The following is a 13,781-nucleotide window of genomic DNA, read 5'->3' on the forward strand; positions in this document are numbered from 1 at the left end:
CCCAACTAAGCAAGCCAGAGGCGACCGCAGCAAGAAACCAAAACTCCATCGGTGACAGAATGGAGAAAAAACCTTGGGAAAAACCAGGCTCATAATTTATAGTCATTCTGCTATATGTGCAGATGAACAAAAGTCGTACATCATAAGACCCCATATAGACAAACATATAACCCAATTAAAAATATATACATAGCGCCTGTATACAGTATATATAGTTGACCAATTGGGACCAACATTACAGTGTCCCATGAGCTGTCAGGGAGCACTACCACTTATTCTGCAAATAAAAAGCATGCCATTATTTCTTCAATTGAAATTTTATTGTGTTGATCCCAGAAGACTCTGGCATGGCTACCATGATGACTTTGGCTCTAGATTGGCGGCCATGACTGGACGAGGCTCAGGAGTGGCGGCCATGTTGTGAAGAGGCTCCATTACGACTTCCTGCTCTGTCAGCTCCAACCTGATCTCTAACTCCGCCTGGGTTGCTTATATTGCCGGCAGATGAGCGTTTTACTCACTCAAACGTTCTGAGGGCAGAAAAGAAAATTATTGGTTTACAGATTCAACCAATGAAATAGAAGCAGAGGTGGCATCAGGAAATTTGAATGTGTGGATGGAATACTTCAGGCAGATACATTACTGATTGCAAGGTAAGTGAATTTACCATGTATTTTCATGAAAAATTTATGAGTACTCAATATTCATATTATTGTTATTTTTAGTGTGCTATGGACTGCCCTTAGGGCAGAAGTACTTGATATTCATATCACTTGTGTCTGTGTGTGTGTGTGTGTGTGTATTATATGCCATCTTCTATGACCTAACCATTGTTAGATAATAGATAATCCACTGCGTAGATAATGTATTTTTTCATTTGTTCTATATAGTATTGATAACTTTTTCCCCATTTATATTAACGAGTTATGTTCTAGTGAATGTATGCATATTTTTAAAGGTATTAAATTTTTTTATTTTTTTTTTTACAATTACATTTATAAATCAGTAGACAAAATCTGTATTATTGATTTATCTTTTATTTTATGCTTCAGTTATCTGGAGGAGCTAGCAGGAACTGGACAAATCAAATGAGCTAACACTGAAGAAGGTCCAAAATGTTGCAAAAATGGAGATGTATGAACAATGGTCAGTGTTGGGAAGGTTACTTTGGAAATGTAATAGGTTACAGATTACAAGTTACCCTGTTTAAAATGTAATAGTAGTGTAACTTTTTCAATTACTTTATTAAAGTAATGTAACTAATTACTTTTGAGTACTTTTTGATTACTTTTTAAATTTGTGAAAATTAAATAATAATAAATAAAAGCATATACATCAACTTAAATACAGTTATCTAATAAGCATGCGACGTATTGTGTATAATAGACTCCTGAAACATTGGTGTTTTTTTTAAACTGCTGTCTCTTTGTATATGATGATAGTTTTCTCAAAATAAGTAAACTGCACATGAAGTGACACAGAGCAGTTCTAGAAATTATGTTTATGTGCTCGTGTACTCCTATATTGAGATGGCAGAGGTTGAAAACACTGTGAGCTTCAGTAGGCCTATGTGTAGTAAATGAAACCATGTCTTTGCCATTAATTTACAGGAGGGGCGGACTGGGAAAAAAATTCAGACTGGAAAATTCAAACTCATACAAACAAATTCATGGACAAAACTATTTTTTTTATGGACCTGACATAAAAAAGGTTTAAATCTTTAATTTGGGGACATGCTAAATAATTAAAAGTTCTCTCCTGAACTGCACCTTCACTTCTATTTTTCTCTTCAGTCTCTTTATTTTGCCCTGTTATCCATCCCTCTCATGACTTAAATACTCAAGATTGAACAAAACTATACTTTACAATACAATACTCTACAATACTACAATATCTTTATAGAAAAATCCTAATACTGTACACGAGTCATATTTTTCCCTTACAAAAATTGACCATCCTTTTATTAGCCTATATAAAAGTCAAATAACCTTGTTTTGTTTTTTGTTTTGCAAATGGATTTGTATTTATTTTTAAATAAATAATTTGTAAAATAATTTTACATTTTTGGTTACCACAGTTAAACAATAGTAAACATTTTCTCTGGATTTATAGTAAAATAATAAAACGTTAATAATACCGTTTATAATAATGATGTCCTTTATATAGTATTTTGAGTGATGACTGATGAGCAACGTGCTGCTGCTTGATTAAATAAATAAAAAAACATAGACAAAAAAGCATCTTTACAGATGAAACTGACCTGAAACCCTGAACTGTAGTTCTGCTTCTCTGCTCCAGCAGTCCACTCTATTCTCTCTCTCTCTCTCTCTCTCTATCTCTCTCTTTGTCTCTCTCTCTCTCTCTCTCTCTCTCTCTCTCTCTCTCTCTCTCACTCACTCTCTCTCTCTCTCTCTCTCTCTCTCTCCCTCTCTCTCTCCCTCCCTCACTCTCTCTCTTCCCCTCTCTCTCTCTCTCTCTCTCTGTCTCTCTCTCTCTCTCTCTCTCTCTCTCTCTCTCTCTCTCTCTCCCTCTCTCTCTCTCTCTCTCTCTCTCTCCCTCCCTCACTCTCTCTCTTCCCCTCTCTATCTCTCTCTCTCTCTCTCTCTTCCCCTCTCTCTCTCTCTCTCTCTCTCTCTCTCTCTCTCTCTTCCCCTCTCTCTCTCTCTCTCGCATTGATTACTCTGAGTCTGATCCAAAGCGTTTGGCGGAGGCGCGGAGAGCGCGCGAGTCATGACTAACACTTCATGACTTATTAGAAGTTTAATTATTAAATGGCGGATTCGCAAATGATCGCTTTAGTACATTCGGCAGGCAATTATACAATAATGATATTAAAATAGAGGGCCAAATCGGCTGCCAGGCCACCGGGAATTGTCCCGGTTCTCCCGGTGTCCAGTCCGCGCCTGATTTCCACAGACACGCAGAACGTGCAGTTTGATGTAGTCATCCAAAATGTGGCATATTCCGTCCGCGTTAGGCCTTTTTGTTTTTATGACTGGATTCTACGAACCAGACTGTGTTTCCGCATCCCGGAAATTATTAGGGCGGTATGTCTCAGAATAGTCAGTGCAATTTGGGAAAGAAATCAGTTAAATCTGTATGTGGATGTGTGTAAATATTCAAATGTAATCCCCTTTGTAATCGTAAAAAATTTCATAAGTAACTGTAATTTAATTACTCATTTTTTCTTAGTAACTGTAACTAATTACATTTACAATAATTTTGTAATTAAATTACGTAACGCCGTTACATGTAACTAGTTACTCCCCAACACTGACAATGGTGTATGTTTGGTTCTACCTGATAAAAGCACATAATAGCCAAATTCATGATTCATGGCTACGTAAGCGATTATCTGTATCTATTATTATTGTCTGTGATTTTGTTGCCATCTGAATCCAGAATGTCATTATTTTTCTCCCACCATCCCCATAAAAATCCTGGCCGAATTACCAAGGTCATGTGGTAATTTAATTGCTGTTCAAATCCACATCTCTGAGAAAGTTTTCAAAATTAACTGTTTAAATCCATTGTTAACACTGTTTAACGCCATATACTAACTGTTGTACTTTGCATGTGTAGCGTGGACACAGAGGAGTAAATGGCAAAATGAATACTAAACAAGAATTAATTTAATGCGGACTACGCCACCCCTTTCAAGTAAGGGGAACTAAACACTGACACACAGGTTCGTTACCATGGAGGGCAGAGACATGGGCATCATAATACAAAATGTTTATTAAGTTCACAATAATCAGATAAGACACTTTAAAATGACCAGACTAAGATATAACTCAATGGGTTAAACAACAACAACTCAGTACACCACATACATGAATAGAATGACTAAGGCTTAACTGTAGCAGGGTAGGCCAGCCGTAGAGTGATTATTCTTCACCCGCGTACACACACACACAAACTGTGAGATAAGTGATCACACACACACGGCAATCCACACTTTGTGCTCCAAACGCCACCACCAGGGTACTAGAACTAGCCTCCCTGCTCAGAAGCCTAAAACACAAGAGAAAACAATTAATCAAAATACACCAAACAAAAAGTTATACCAGAGCCTGATTGGAGACATATGGCATTCTTAAATTACAAATAAACAAGATTCAGATGAAAATGAATTGTCACTTAATAAAAAGATACACAGAGGGGTTATAAAAGTAAATTACAAAATAAGCCAAATCAAATGTAGCAAGAAATAAATCAATAAAGAAACCAATACAATAAACAACACAATACACAAACAGTATAAAGGAAACAGACAAACTCCAAAACCAAAGAAACCAAAGAAACCTCAGGCCGAAGCACCCAGCCCAACATGTACAGTGTGGAGTTAGTTGGAGCAGCTACAACCAAGAGTGGGAAGGACAAATAAACAAACACACAGCAAAACAGCAACGTCATCGTAATCCTGTTTTATGAAGGAAGTGATTGCCCCAACCCCCCACAGGACGGCATGCTCCCAAAGATAGTCCTGCTAAAAACAATGATTCATTAACTTGTCAAATTTACTCATTAAGAAAGAGTGAAACTATACATACCAGCTTTTGGTCATCAGGAGACAAGTTATACAGTTGCTCACAGCACAATTCTCCACAGTTTATTTGAAGATGAATGAACTCAAACCCAGCTGGAATGGGAGCATGGAAGTTACAGCGAGTCCAAATTCCACGCAAACACTTAAGTCAAACTAAACCTATCCGGGAATGATGGCAGCCTTACAAACCACCGCAAAGCAGATGATATTCAAGGTACAATAAATGAATTTGGTTAATTGATATGCCAGAGCTCTTGCAACATTAGCCAAACGGCTAACAACATACCTTTAAGCAGAACCCACACACACCAAGGGCGGAGCTAGCAAATGACGCATCCCAGGTAGCCTAATTGCAGCCTTTATATCAGCAGTACCATGTTCTGAAAGGCTGTCGTTCTAATTACAGGGGAGGGAACTTACCCACTCTGCCACACATGCATATTACTGAAAAAAAATGTTGACAAGAATAATATTTCATATTTCCATCAGAGTGATTGGGTGCTGTAAACATTTGAAATGGAACATTATTATGGCAGTAACAGGTATGCAATAAAACTTTAAAATATGTATAGGCCTACAATTACATAAAAATGCAAACCAAGTAGCTTTGTTTGCCTTGTGTAAATAAGAGGTTGCATTTACTTATTAATGCTAATCTCCACATTTTTTATGACACCCATCATTCTGAGAGATACAATTTAAGAAAACCATTTCAGCTATATTGGGTCTATTTTCCTATTTTTAAACCAGAGATTTAAATAAATAATAAATAGTTATATTAATACATTTAAATGTATTATTCAAAGAGTATGACATTTTATTTACAGCAAACAACCTGTAACTTCTGCTTTTTCCAAGAATGATATTCTGCAAAGAGAAGAAAAACTACTACAACTTTCAACAAAAATCAGTTATAATAATTTTTTCTTAGACTACTGTATTTTCAGCTGCATAGTTTAAACCAGTAGTGCCTAATCAACAGTAATATGAATATCAAGTACTCCTGCCCTGAGAGCAGCACAGAGTACACTAAAAATATTTTGAGTACTCCTGCCCTGAAGGCAGCGAATAGCTTAATAAAATAAAAGTAATATGAATATTGAGTACTCTTACCCTATGAGGACAGCACACAGTACACTAAAAATAACAGTAATATGAATATTGAGTACTCCTGCCCTGAGGGCAGCGCATAGTACACAAAAAAATAACAGTGATATGAATATCAAGTACTCCTGCCCTGAGGGCAGCACATAGTACACAAAAAATAACAGTAATATGAATATCGAGTACTCCTGCCCTGAGGGCAGCGCATAGTACACTAAAAATAACAGTAATATGAATATTGAGTAGTCCTACCCTGAGAGCAGTGCACAGTTCATTAAAAATAAGAGTAATATATGAATATTGAGTACTCCTGCCCTGAGGACAGTGCTAATGCAAATGCTAGCTGACTGATGACATGTCAAGGAGATATAAACAAGTTCTGTTGTCACTTATATCAGTATCACAGACAGTGCAGAAGCATTGGAAAAGCATGTTTTACTCCTGTTACCTCATAAACAGCTTTGGTGCAATCAACTGATGAAGCAGTCAAATAAAAAATCATGCTATGTGATATTTGGTATACTATTAGTATAGTATTTAGTAGACTATTTGTTCTGTGCATCTTTTTTGGCTAATAATCTTATTAAACATTAGAGATAATGAAAATACACGGCAAATTCACTTACCTTGCAAAAATGCCTTCCATGAAGCATCAGTAACGTTTCTGTCATTGTCGTTCTCGTTCACTTGTGTAGCTGTTATGTTTGCCTTGTCTTTTATTTTATTTCTTGTTTGGATTTGCCTGAGCTGGATTCGTACCCTGATTGGATTATCTGTTTTTTATTTATTTCCATCCATCCATCCATCCATCTTCTTTCACTTATCCAGGGCCAGGTCACGGGGTTAGCAGTTTAAGCAGAGATGCCCAGACTTCCCTCTCCCTGGACACTTCCTCCAACTCTTCCAGGGGAATACCGAGGCATTCCCAGGCCAGCCGAGAGACATAGTCCCTCCAGCGTGTCCTCGGTCTTCCCCGGGGCCTCCTCCCGGTGGGCCGTGTCCAGAACACCTCACCAGGAAGGCGTCAAGAAGGCATCCGGAATAGATGCCCGAACCACCTCAGCTTGCTCCTCTTGATTTGGAGGAGCAGTGGCTCTACTCCAGAGGCACTGTCCCCGACCACCACGCAATGCTGCAGAGACGTGGGTGTTGACCAGGTGACCAGGGGTGTTAAGATACTCAGGGCGGATCTCATCCACCCCTGGTGCCTTGCCACCAAGAAGCTTCTTAACTACCTTGGTGACTTCAGCTTGGGTGATGGACGAGTCCACCTCCGAGCCCTCGGCCTCTGCTTCCTCAATGGATGGCATGTCGGTGGGGTTGAGGAGATCCTCAAAGTTTTCCTTTCACCATCCGACGATATCCCCATTGAGGTCAACAGCTGCCAACCTCCACTGTAAACAGTGTTGGCAGGGCACTTCTTCCCCTTCCTGAGGTGCCGTGCAGTTTGCCAGAATCTCTTCAAGGCCAACTGATAGTCTTTCTCCATGCCTCACCAAACTCCTCCCAGACCCAAGTTTTTGCCTCCGCAACCACCTGAGCTACAGCCCCTTTGGCCTGCCGGTACCCGTCAGCTGCCTCAGGAGTCCCGCAAGCCATCCAATCCTGGTAGGACTTCTTCTTCAGCTTTACCTGAATTTGCAAGCACGATGTCAGACACTGTAATATGCTCTGGTCCCCTCCGTGCTTACCGTGGTGACGAGATGCATAGCAGATTGTCATCACTCAATGGCTGGATGTCTGAGTGGTGCCCACAGAATAACATAGGTTTCATAGAAAATTGGACCAGCTTTTGGGGCAGACCTGAACTGTTGAAAAGAGATGGTCTTCATCCTTCCTGGGGTGGCGCCGCAATTCTCTGTAGAAATATGGCAAATAGTCTTAGTGTTTATACTTGACTAACTGGGGCCAAGGTCAGGAAGCAAACAGACTGGCTAAACCGATCGTCTGCTAGCTGCCTCACGTCACAGATGTCAGTTAATTCTCAGCACATAGAGACTCTTTCACCTAGATATCACACTATAGAGACTGTGTCTGTTCCCCGAACTAGAAAATACAAAAAACATCCAAACCAAGTTAAGATTAACAATTTAATTGAGGTTCAACAAATAAAAAACATATGCAATATGGATAAACAATCCTCACAATTATATTCCTTCTTAGAAAAAAATGGTATATGTGAGGATTTCCAGTCAGGATTTAGACTGTATCATAGTACTGAGACTGCTCTCCTTAGAGTAACAAATGATCATCTGATCATGGATGTATCTCTCTATTAGTTTTATTGGATCTTAGTGCTGCATTTCACCACAACATTCTTTTGCATACACTTGAACACTTTGTTGGCATTAATGGAAGTGCATTAGCATAGCTTAAATCGTACTTATATGACCGCCATCAGTTTGTAGCAGTGAATGATGATGTATCATATCGATCACAAGTGCAGTATGGAGTACCTCAAGGCTCAGTACTAGGGCCGCTACTCTTCACACTTTATATGTTACCCTTGGGAGATATCATCAGGAAACATGGTGTTAGCTTTCACTGTTATGCTGATGATACTCAGCTCTATATTTCTTCGCGGCCCGGTGAAACACACCAATTTGAAAAACTAATGAAATGCATAGTCGATATAAAAAACTGGATGACGAGTAATTTCTTACTGCTAAATTCTGAAAAAACAGAGGTATTAATTATAGGACCTAAAAACTCCGCTTGTAATAACCTAGAACACTGTCTAAGACTTGATGGTTGCTCTGTCAATTCTTCGTCATCAGTTAGGAACCTAGGTGTGCTATTTGATCGCAATCTTTTCTTAGAAAGCCACGTTTCTAGCATTTGTAAAACTGCATTTTTCCATCTCAAAAATATATCTAAATTATGGCCTATGCTCTCAATGTCAAATGCAGAAATGTTAATCCATGCGTTTATGACCTCAAGGTTAGATTATTGTAATGCTTTATTGGGTGGTTGTTCTGCACGCTTAGTAAACAAACTACAGCTAGTCCAAAATGCAGCAGCAAGAGTTCTTACTAGAACCAGGAAGTATGACCATATTAGCCCGGTCCTGTCAACACTGCACTGGCTCCCTGTCAAACATCGTATAGATTTTAAAATATTGCTTATTACTTATAAAGCCCTGAATGGTTTAGCAGCTCAGTATTTGAATGAGCTCCTATTACATTATAATCCTCTACGTCCGCTACGTTCTCAAAACTCAGGCATTTTGATAATACCTAGAATATCAAAATCAACTGCGGGCGGCAGATCCTTTTCCTATTAGGCGCCTAAACTCTGGAATAACATTACCTAACATTGTTCGGGAGGCAGACACACTCTTGCAGTTTAAATCTAGATTAAAGACCCATCTCTTTAACCTGGCTTTCACATAACATACTAATATGATTTTAATATCCAAATCCGTTAAAGGATTTTTTAGGCTGCATTAATTAGGTAAACTGGAACCGGGAACACTTCCCATAACACCCTATGTACTTGCTACATCATTAGAAGAATGGCATCTACGCTAATATTTGTCTGTTTCTCTCTTATTCCGAGGTCACCGTAGCCACCAGATCCAGTCAGTATCCAGATCAGAGGGTCACTGCAGTCACCCGGATCCAGTACGTATCCAGACCAGAAGGTGGATCAGCACCTAGAAAGGACCTCTATTGCCCTGAAAGACAGCGGAGACCAGCACAACTAGAGCCCCAGATACAGATCCCCTGTAAAGACCTTGTCTCAGACGACCACCAGAACAAGACCACAGGAAACAGATGATTCTTCTGCACAATCTGACTTTGCTGCAGCCTGGAATTGAACTACTGGTTTTGTCTGGTCAGAGGAGAACTGGAGAACAACTGAGCGTGGTTTCTCCCAAGGTTTTTTTCTCCATTCTGTCACCGATGGAGTTTCGGTTCCTTGCCGCTGTTGCCTCTGGCTTGCTTAGTTGGGGTCACTTCATCTACAGCGATATCGTTGACTTGATTGCAAATAAATGCACAGACACTATTTAACTGAACAGAGATGACATCACTGAATTCAATGATGAACTGCCTTTAACTATCATTTTGCATTATTGATACACTGTTCTCTTAATGAATGTTGTTCAGTTGCTTTGACGCAATGTATTTTGTTTAAAGCGCTATATAAATAAAGGTGACTTGACTTGACTTGACTTGACTCGATGTCTCCAGCCTCCATCAGAATCTGGCCGAAACTCTGCTGGAGGGGGGAGTTGAAAATCTCTCTGACAGGTGGCTCAGCCAAACGTTCCCAACAGACCATCACAATACATTTGGGTCCACCGAGTCTGCCTAGCTTCCTCCCCCACCATTGGATCCAACTCCGGCCTAGGGTGTCCTGGTGCCACGTGCACTGATGGACACCCTTATGCTTGAACATGGTGTTCGTTATGGACAAACTGTGACTTGCACAGAAGTCCAATAAAAGAACACCACTCTGGTTCAGATCAGGGAGGCCATTCCATTTATTTATATATTTTGCATGTTTTCTTTAATAAATTTTGTTGCATTTAGATTCTCTCCTCAGCTTTGCCTCAACGTAACAGCCTGTCGTTTTGTTATGAGAGCAAGCTGTTGCAGAATGTGCACAAATAATATGGTGAGCTTTCAGAATTCAATGGACATTGCAGGATAGACAGGGTCCTTTAGCACAGTCTGATAGTTTTCTTATAGAGTTGTTTTTGCAAATGAATTATTCAAAAAAGCAAGGTTTTAACTTCAGTATGCATTACCTTGAGATTCTTTATGAGTAGCACCTTCTTGTACACCACTGGAGATGAAGGGAACCTAGTGAAAAGTGCTGTATGCCATCTGCCATGACATTCGCAAATTATACCTGGTGCTCAAGAACTGCTGGTTTTATCTGGCCAGAGGAGAACTGGCCCCGACTGAGCCTGGTTTCTACCAAGGTTTTTTCTCCAATGGAGTTTTGGTTTCTTTCTGCTGTCGCCTCTGGCTTGCTTAGTTGGGGACACTTAATATCCAGCAATATTGTCGACTTGATTTCACAGATACTATTTAAACTGAACTGAACTGGACGATGACATCACTGAATTCAATGATGAACTGCCTTTAACTAAAAATTCAGTGTTTACTATTGTCATTTTGCATTATTGACACACTCTTTTCTTATTTAATACTGTAAAGTGCTTTGACACAATCTGTATTGTTAAAAGCACTGTATAAATAAAGGTGACTTGACTCAACCAATTTTTTTTTGGTATTTTTTAGCTACTAAAGCAACTGTATCTCCATTTAGATTTTTGTTTTCCTCAAGTTGCTTGTGTCCTTATGATGACTAAATTTCCATAAGAGAACAATAAAAGATAAGAAAAAATTTCCCTACCTCTGTACCACATCTTGGGCAACTCAATACAGCTATACTAAGCAAATCTGCACATGTTTTTGTATAGCCAGAATGTAATTTGCATTTGTCATTTGCTTGTGGATGTAATGAGCAAGATACAAAGAACAGACGCCAGATCACATGCAAAATCACAATTCCATGTTATGGTCTAAAACACAGCTGTCATCATCTCTTGCCACAGAACAAAAAAATATTTGTAAATTTTCTGTGATCATTGCAGAAATATAATATAAATATTACGTAAAGTGACAAATACATGTCTTTAGCAACATTATTATAAAAAAAAATAGCAGGCACAACCATAGATGTATGTGGGTACAATATGCATCATAATTTTCATAAGCCTTCAATAGTTCACACTATGACGTGAAAGCTGTAAATTGAAAATGAAAATTTGTCCACTTGTGCGAGTGTGTTCAAAAGCTCTGTTTTCGCTGGACTTGTTGTAGACGATAGACTAAAATATAAAGAAAAAGATGTGTAGAGAAGAAGGTATCCAGATTAATGTGGATGTAGCCTGAGCAGTGGTTACTCGAGCCAGCTTTAATGCAGTGGGAAAGTAGCCAGTAGTGAAAGATGTGCTGATAAGTCAAGAGTCAAGAGTGACTAGCAGTGTGGGTGAGATTTAGTAGATGGGAGGGGATCAGACATTGGACGGCTGGCACAGATAACTTTGGAGACCTTGTTTTCTTTGAGGGGTGAGAAAGAAGAGTGGAAATGTGTGGGTGAAGGTTGGTTGTAGAGCACTGGTTGATGATGGATGCCATCTTATAGCTGCCAAAGTCATCAACTGTCAGAGAGAGAGTGGAGCTGTGCGAAGTCCCTTCATGCTTCAAACGCTCCACCATCATCCCCATCCCAAAGAAATCCAAAATTACAGGACTAAATGACTACAGGCCTGTGGCTCTAACGTCTGTAGTCATGAAGTCATTTGAAAAACTGGTGCTGGCCCACCTGAAGGACATCACTGGACCCTTGCTGGATCCTCTTCAGTTTGCCTACAGAGCAAACAGGTCTGTGGACGATGCAGTAAACATCGGACTGCATTATGTTCTGCAACACCTAGACAGACCGGGGACCTATGTGAGGATCCTGTTTGTGGACTTCAGCTCTGCCTTCAACACGATCATCCCAAACCTCCTCCTGCCCAAACTAACTCAGCTCTCCGTGCCCACCTCCGTCTGTCAGTGGATCAACAGCTTCCTGACAGACAGGCAGCAGCTAGTGAGGCTGGGAAAATACACATCCAGCACCCGTACAATCAGCACCGGAGCTCCCCAGGGCTGTGTTCTCTCCCCACTGCTCTTCTCCCTGTACACTAATGACTGCACATCTAAGGACCCCTCTGTCAAGCTCCTGAAGTTTGCAGATGACACCACACTCATCGGCCTCATTCAGGACAGTGACGAGTCTGCTTACAGACAGGAGGTTAAAGAGCTGGCTGTCTGGTGCAGTCTCAACAACCTGGACCTTAACACGCTCAAAACAGTGGAGATGATCGTGGACTTCAGGAGAAACCCCCCTGCACTCCCCCCACTCACCATCATGAACAGCACTGTGACTGCAGTGGAGTCATTCAGGTTCCTGGGCACCACTATCTCTCAGGACCTGAAGTGGGACATTCACATTGACTCCATTGTGAAAAAGGCCCAGCAGAGGTTGTACTTCCTTCGCCAGCTGAGGAAGTTTAACCTGCCACAGGATCTGCTGAAACAGTTCTACTCCACCATCATCGAATCCATCCTCTGCACTTCAGTAACTGTCTGGTTCAGCTCAGCTTCTAAATCGGACCTCAGAAGACTACAGAGGGTAGTCCGGACTGCTGAGCGAATCATCGGTTCAACTCTCCCATCTATTCAAGAACTGCACTTATCCAGAGTGAGCAAAAGGGCTGTTAAAATCACTCTGGACCCCTCACATCCAGCACACTCCCTCTTTGAACTGTTGCCATCTGGTCGACGCTACAGAGCACTGAGCACCAGAACGACCAGACACAGGAACAGTTTCTTCCCTCAGGCAATCCATCTTATGAACAGCTGATAATAACTGTGGGACACACTACACTATTTATATTTATATACACTACACTTTTTATCCAACACACATACTTAGCGTACACGTAAATCTTTTGCACATAATATACATGTACATACATGGAACACACTATACTACTTATATTTATATTTATATACACATACACTTATTTATCCAAACACACATACTTAGCGTACAGTTACAATTTTTCCACATAATATACATGTACATACATAAATGCTCTTTTTAATATACCTGCCATACATTGTCAATTTGTATATTGTCAATCCTTACCCACCTATTTGTATTTTTTTGTATTTTTTATTCCTTATTGTGTTTTTTGTTCTGTCGCTGTTATGTTGCACTGCGGAGCTCTGTCACGAAAACAAATTCCTCGTATGTGTGAACATACCTGGCAATAAAGCTCATTCTGATTCTGATTCTGATTCTGAGAGTAGAGAGGAGAATTTTGTGAATAGTTTCCATGTTTCAGGAGTCAGTGTTCGGTAGAAAACAGTATGTGTTTGTTTGTTTGAGATCTGTGTGCCTTCTGTATGAGCTGATTACTGACAGGTTCTCACGACCTCATTTCCATCACCTATGCTTCATTTCCTGTTTCTATGTCCAAATGACCAGACCGTTCATTCACTCACTGCAAATTCTCATTAGCTGAGCTGTGTTTCCTGTTTCCTGCCATTGTATG

Source organism: Carassius carassius, chromosome 30, assembly GCF_963082965.1.
Source record: "Carassius carassius chromosome 30, fCarCar2.1, whole genome shotgun sequence".
Lineage (NCBI taxonomy): Eukaryota > Metazoa > Chordata > Actinopteri > Cypriniformes > Cyprinidae > Carassius > Carassius carassius.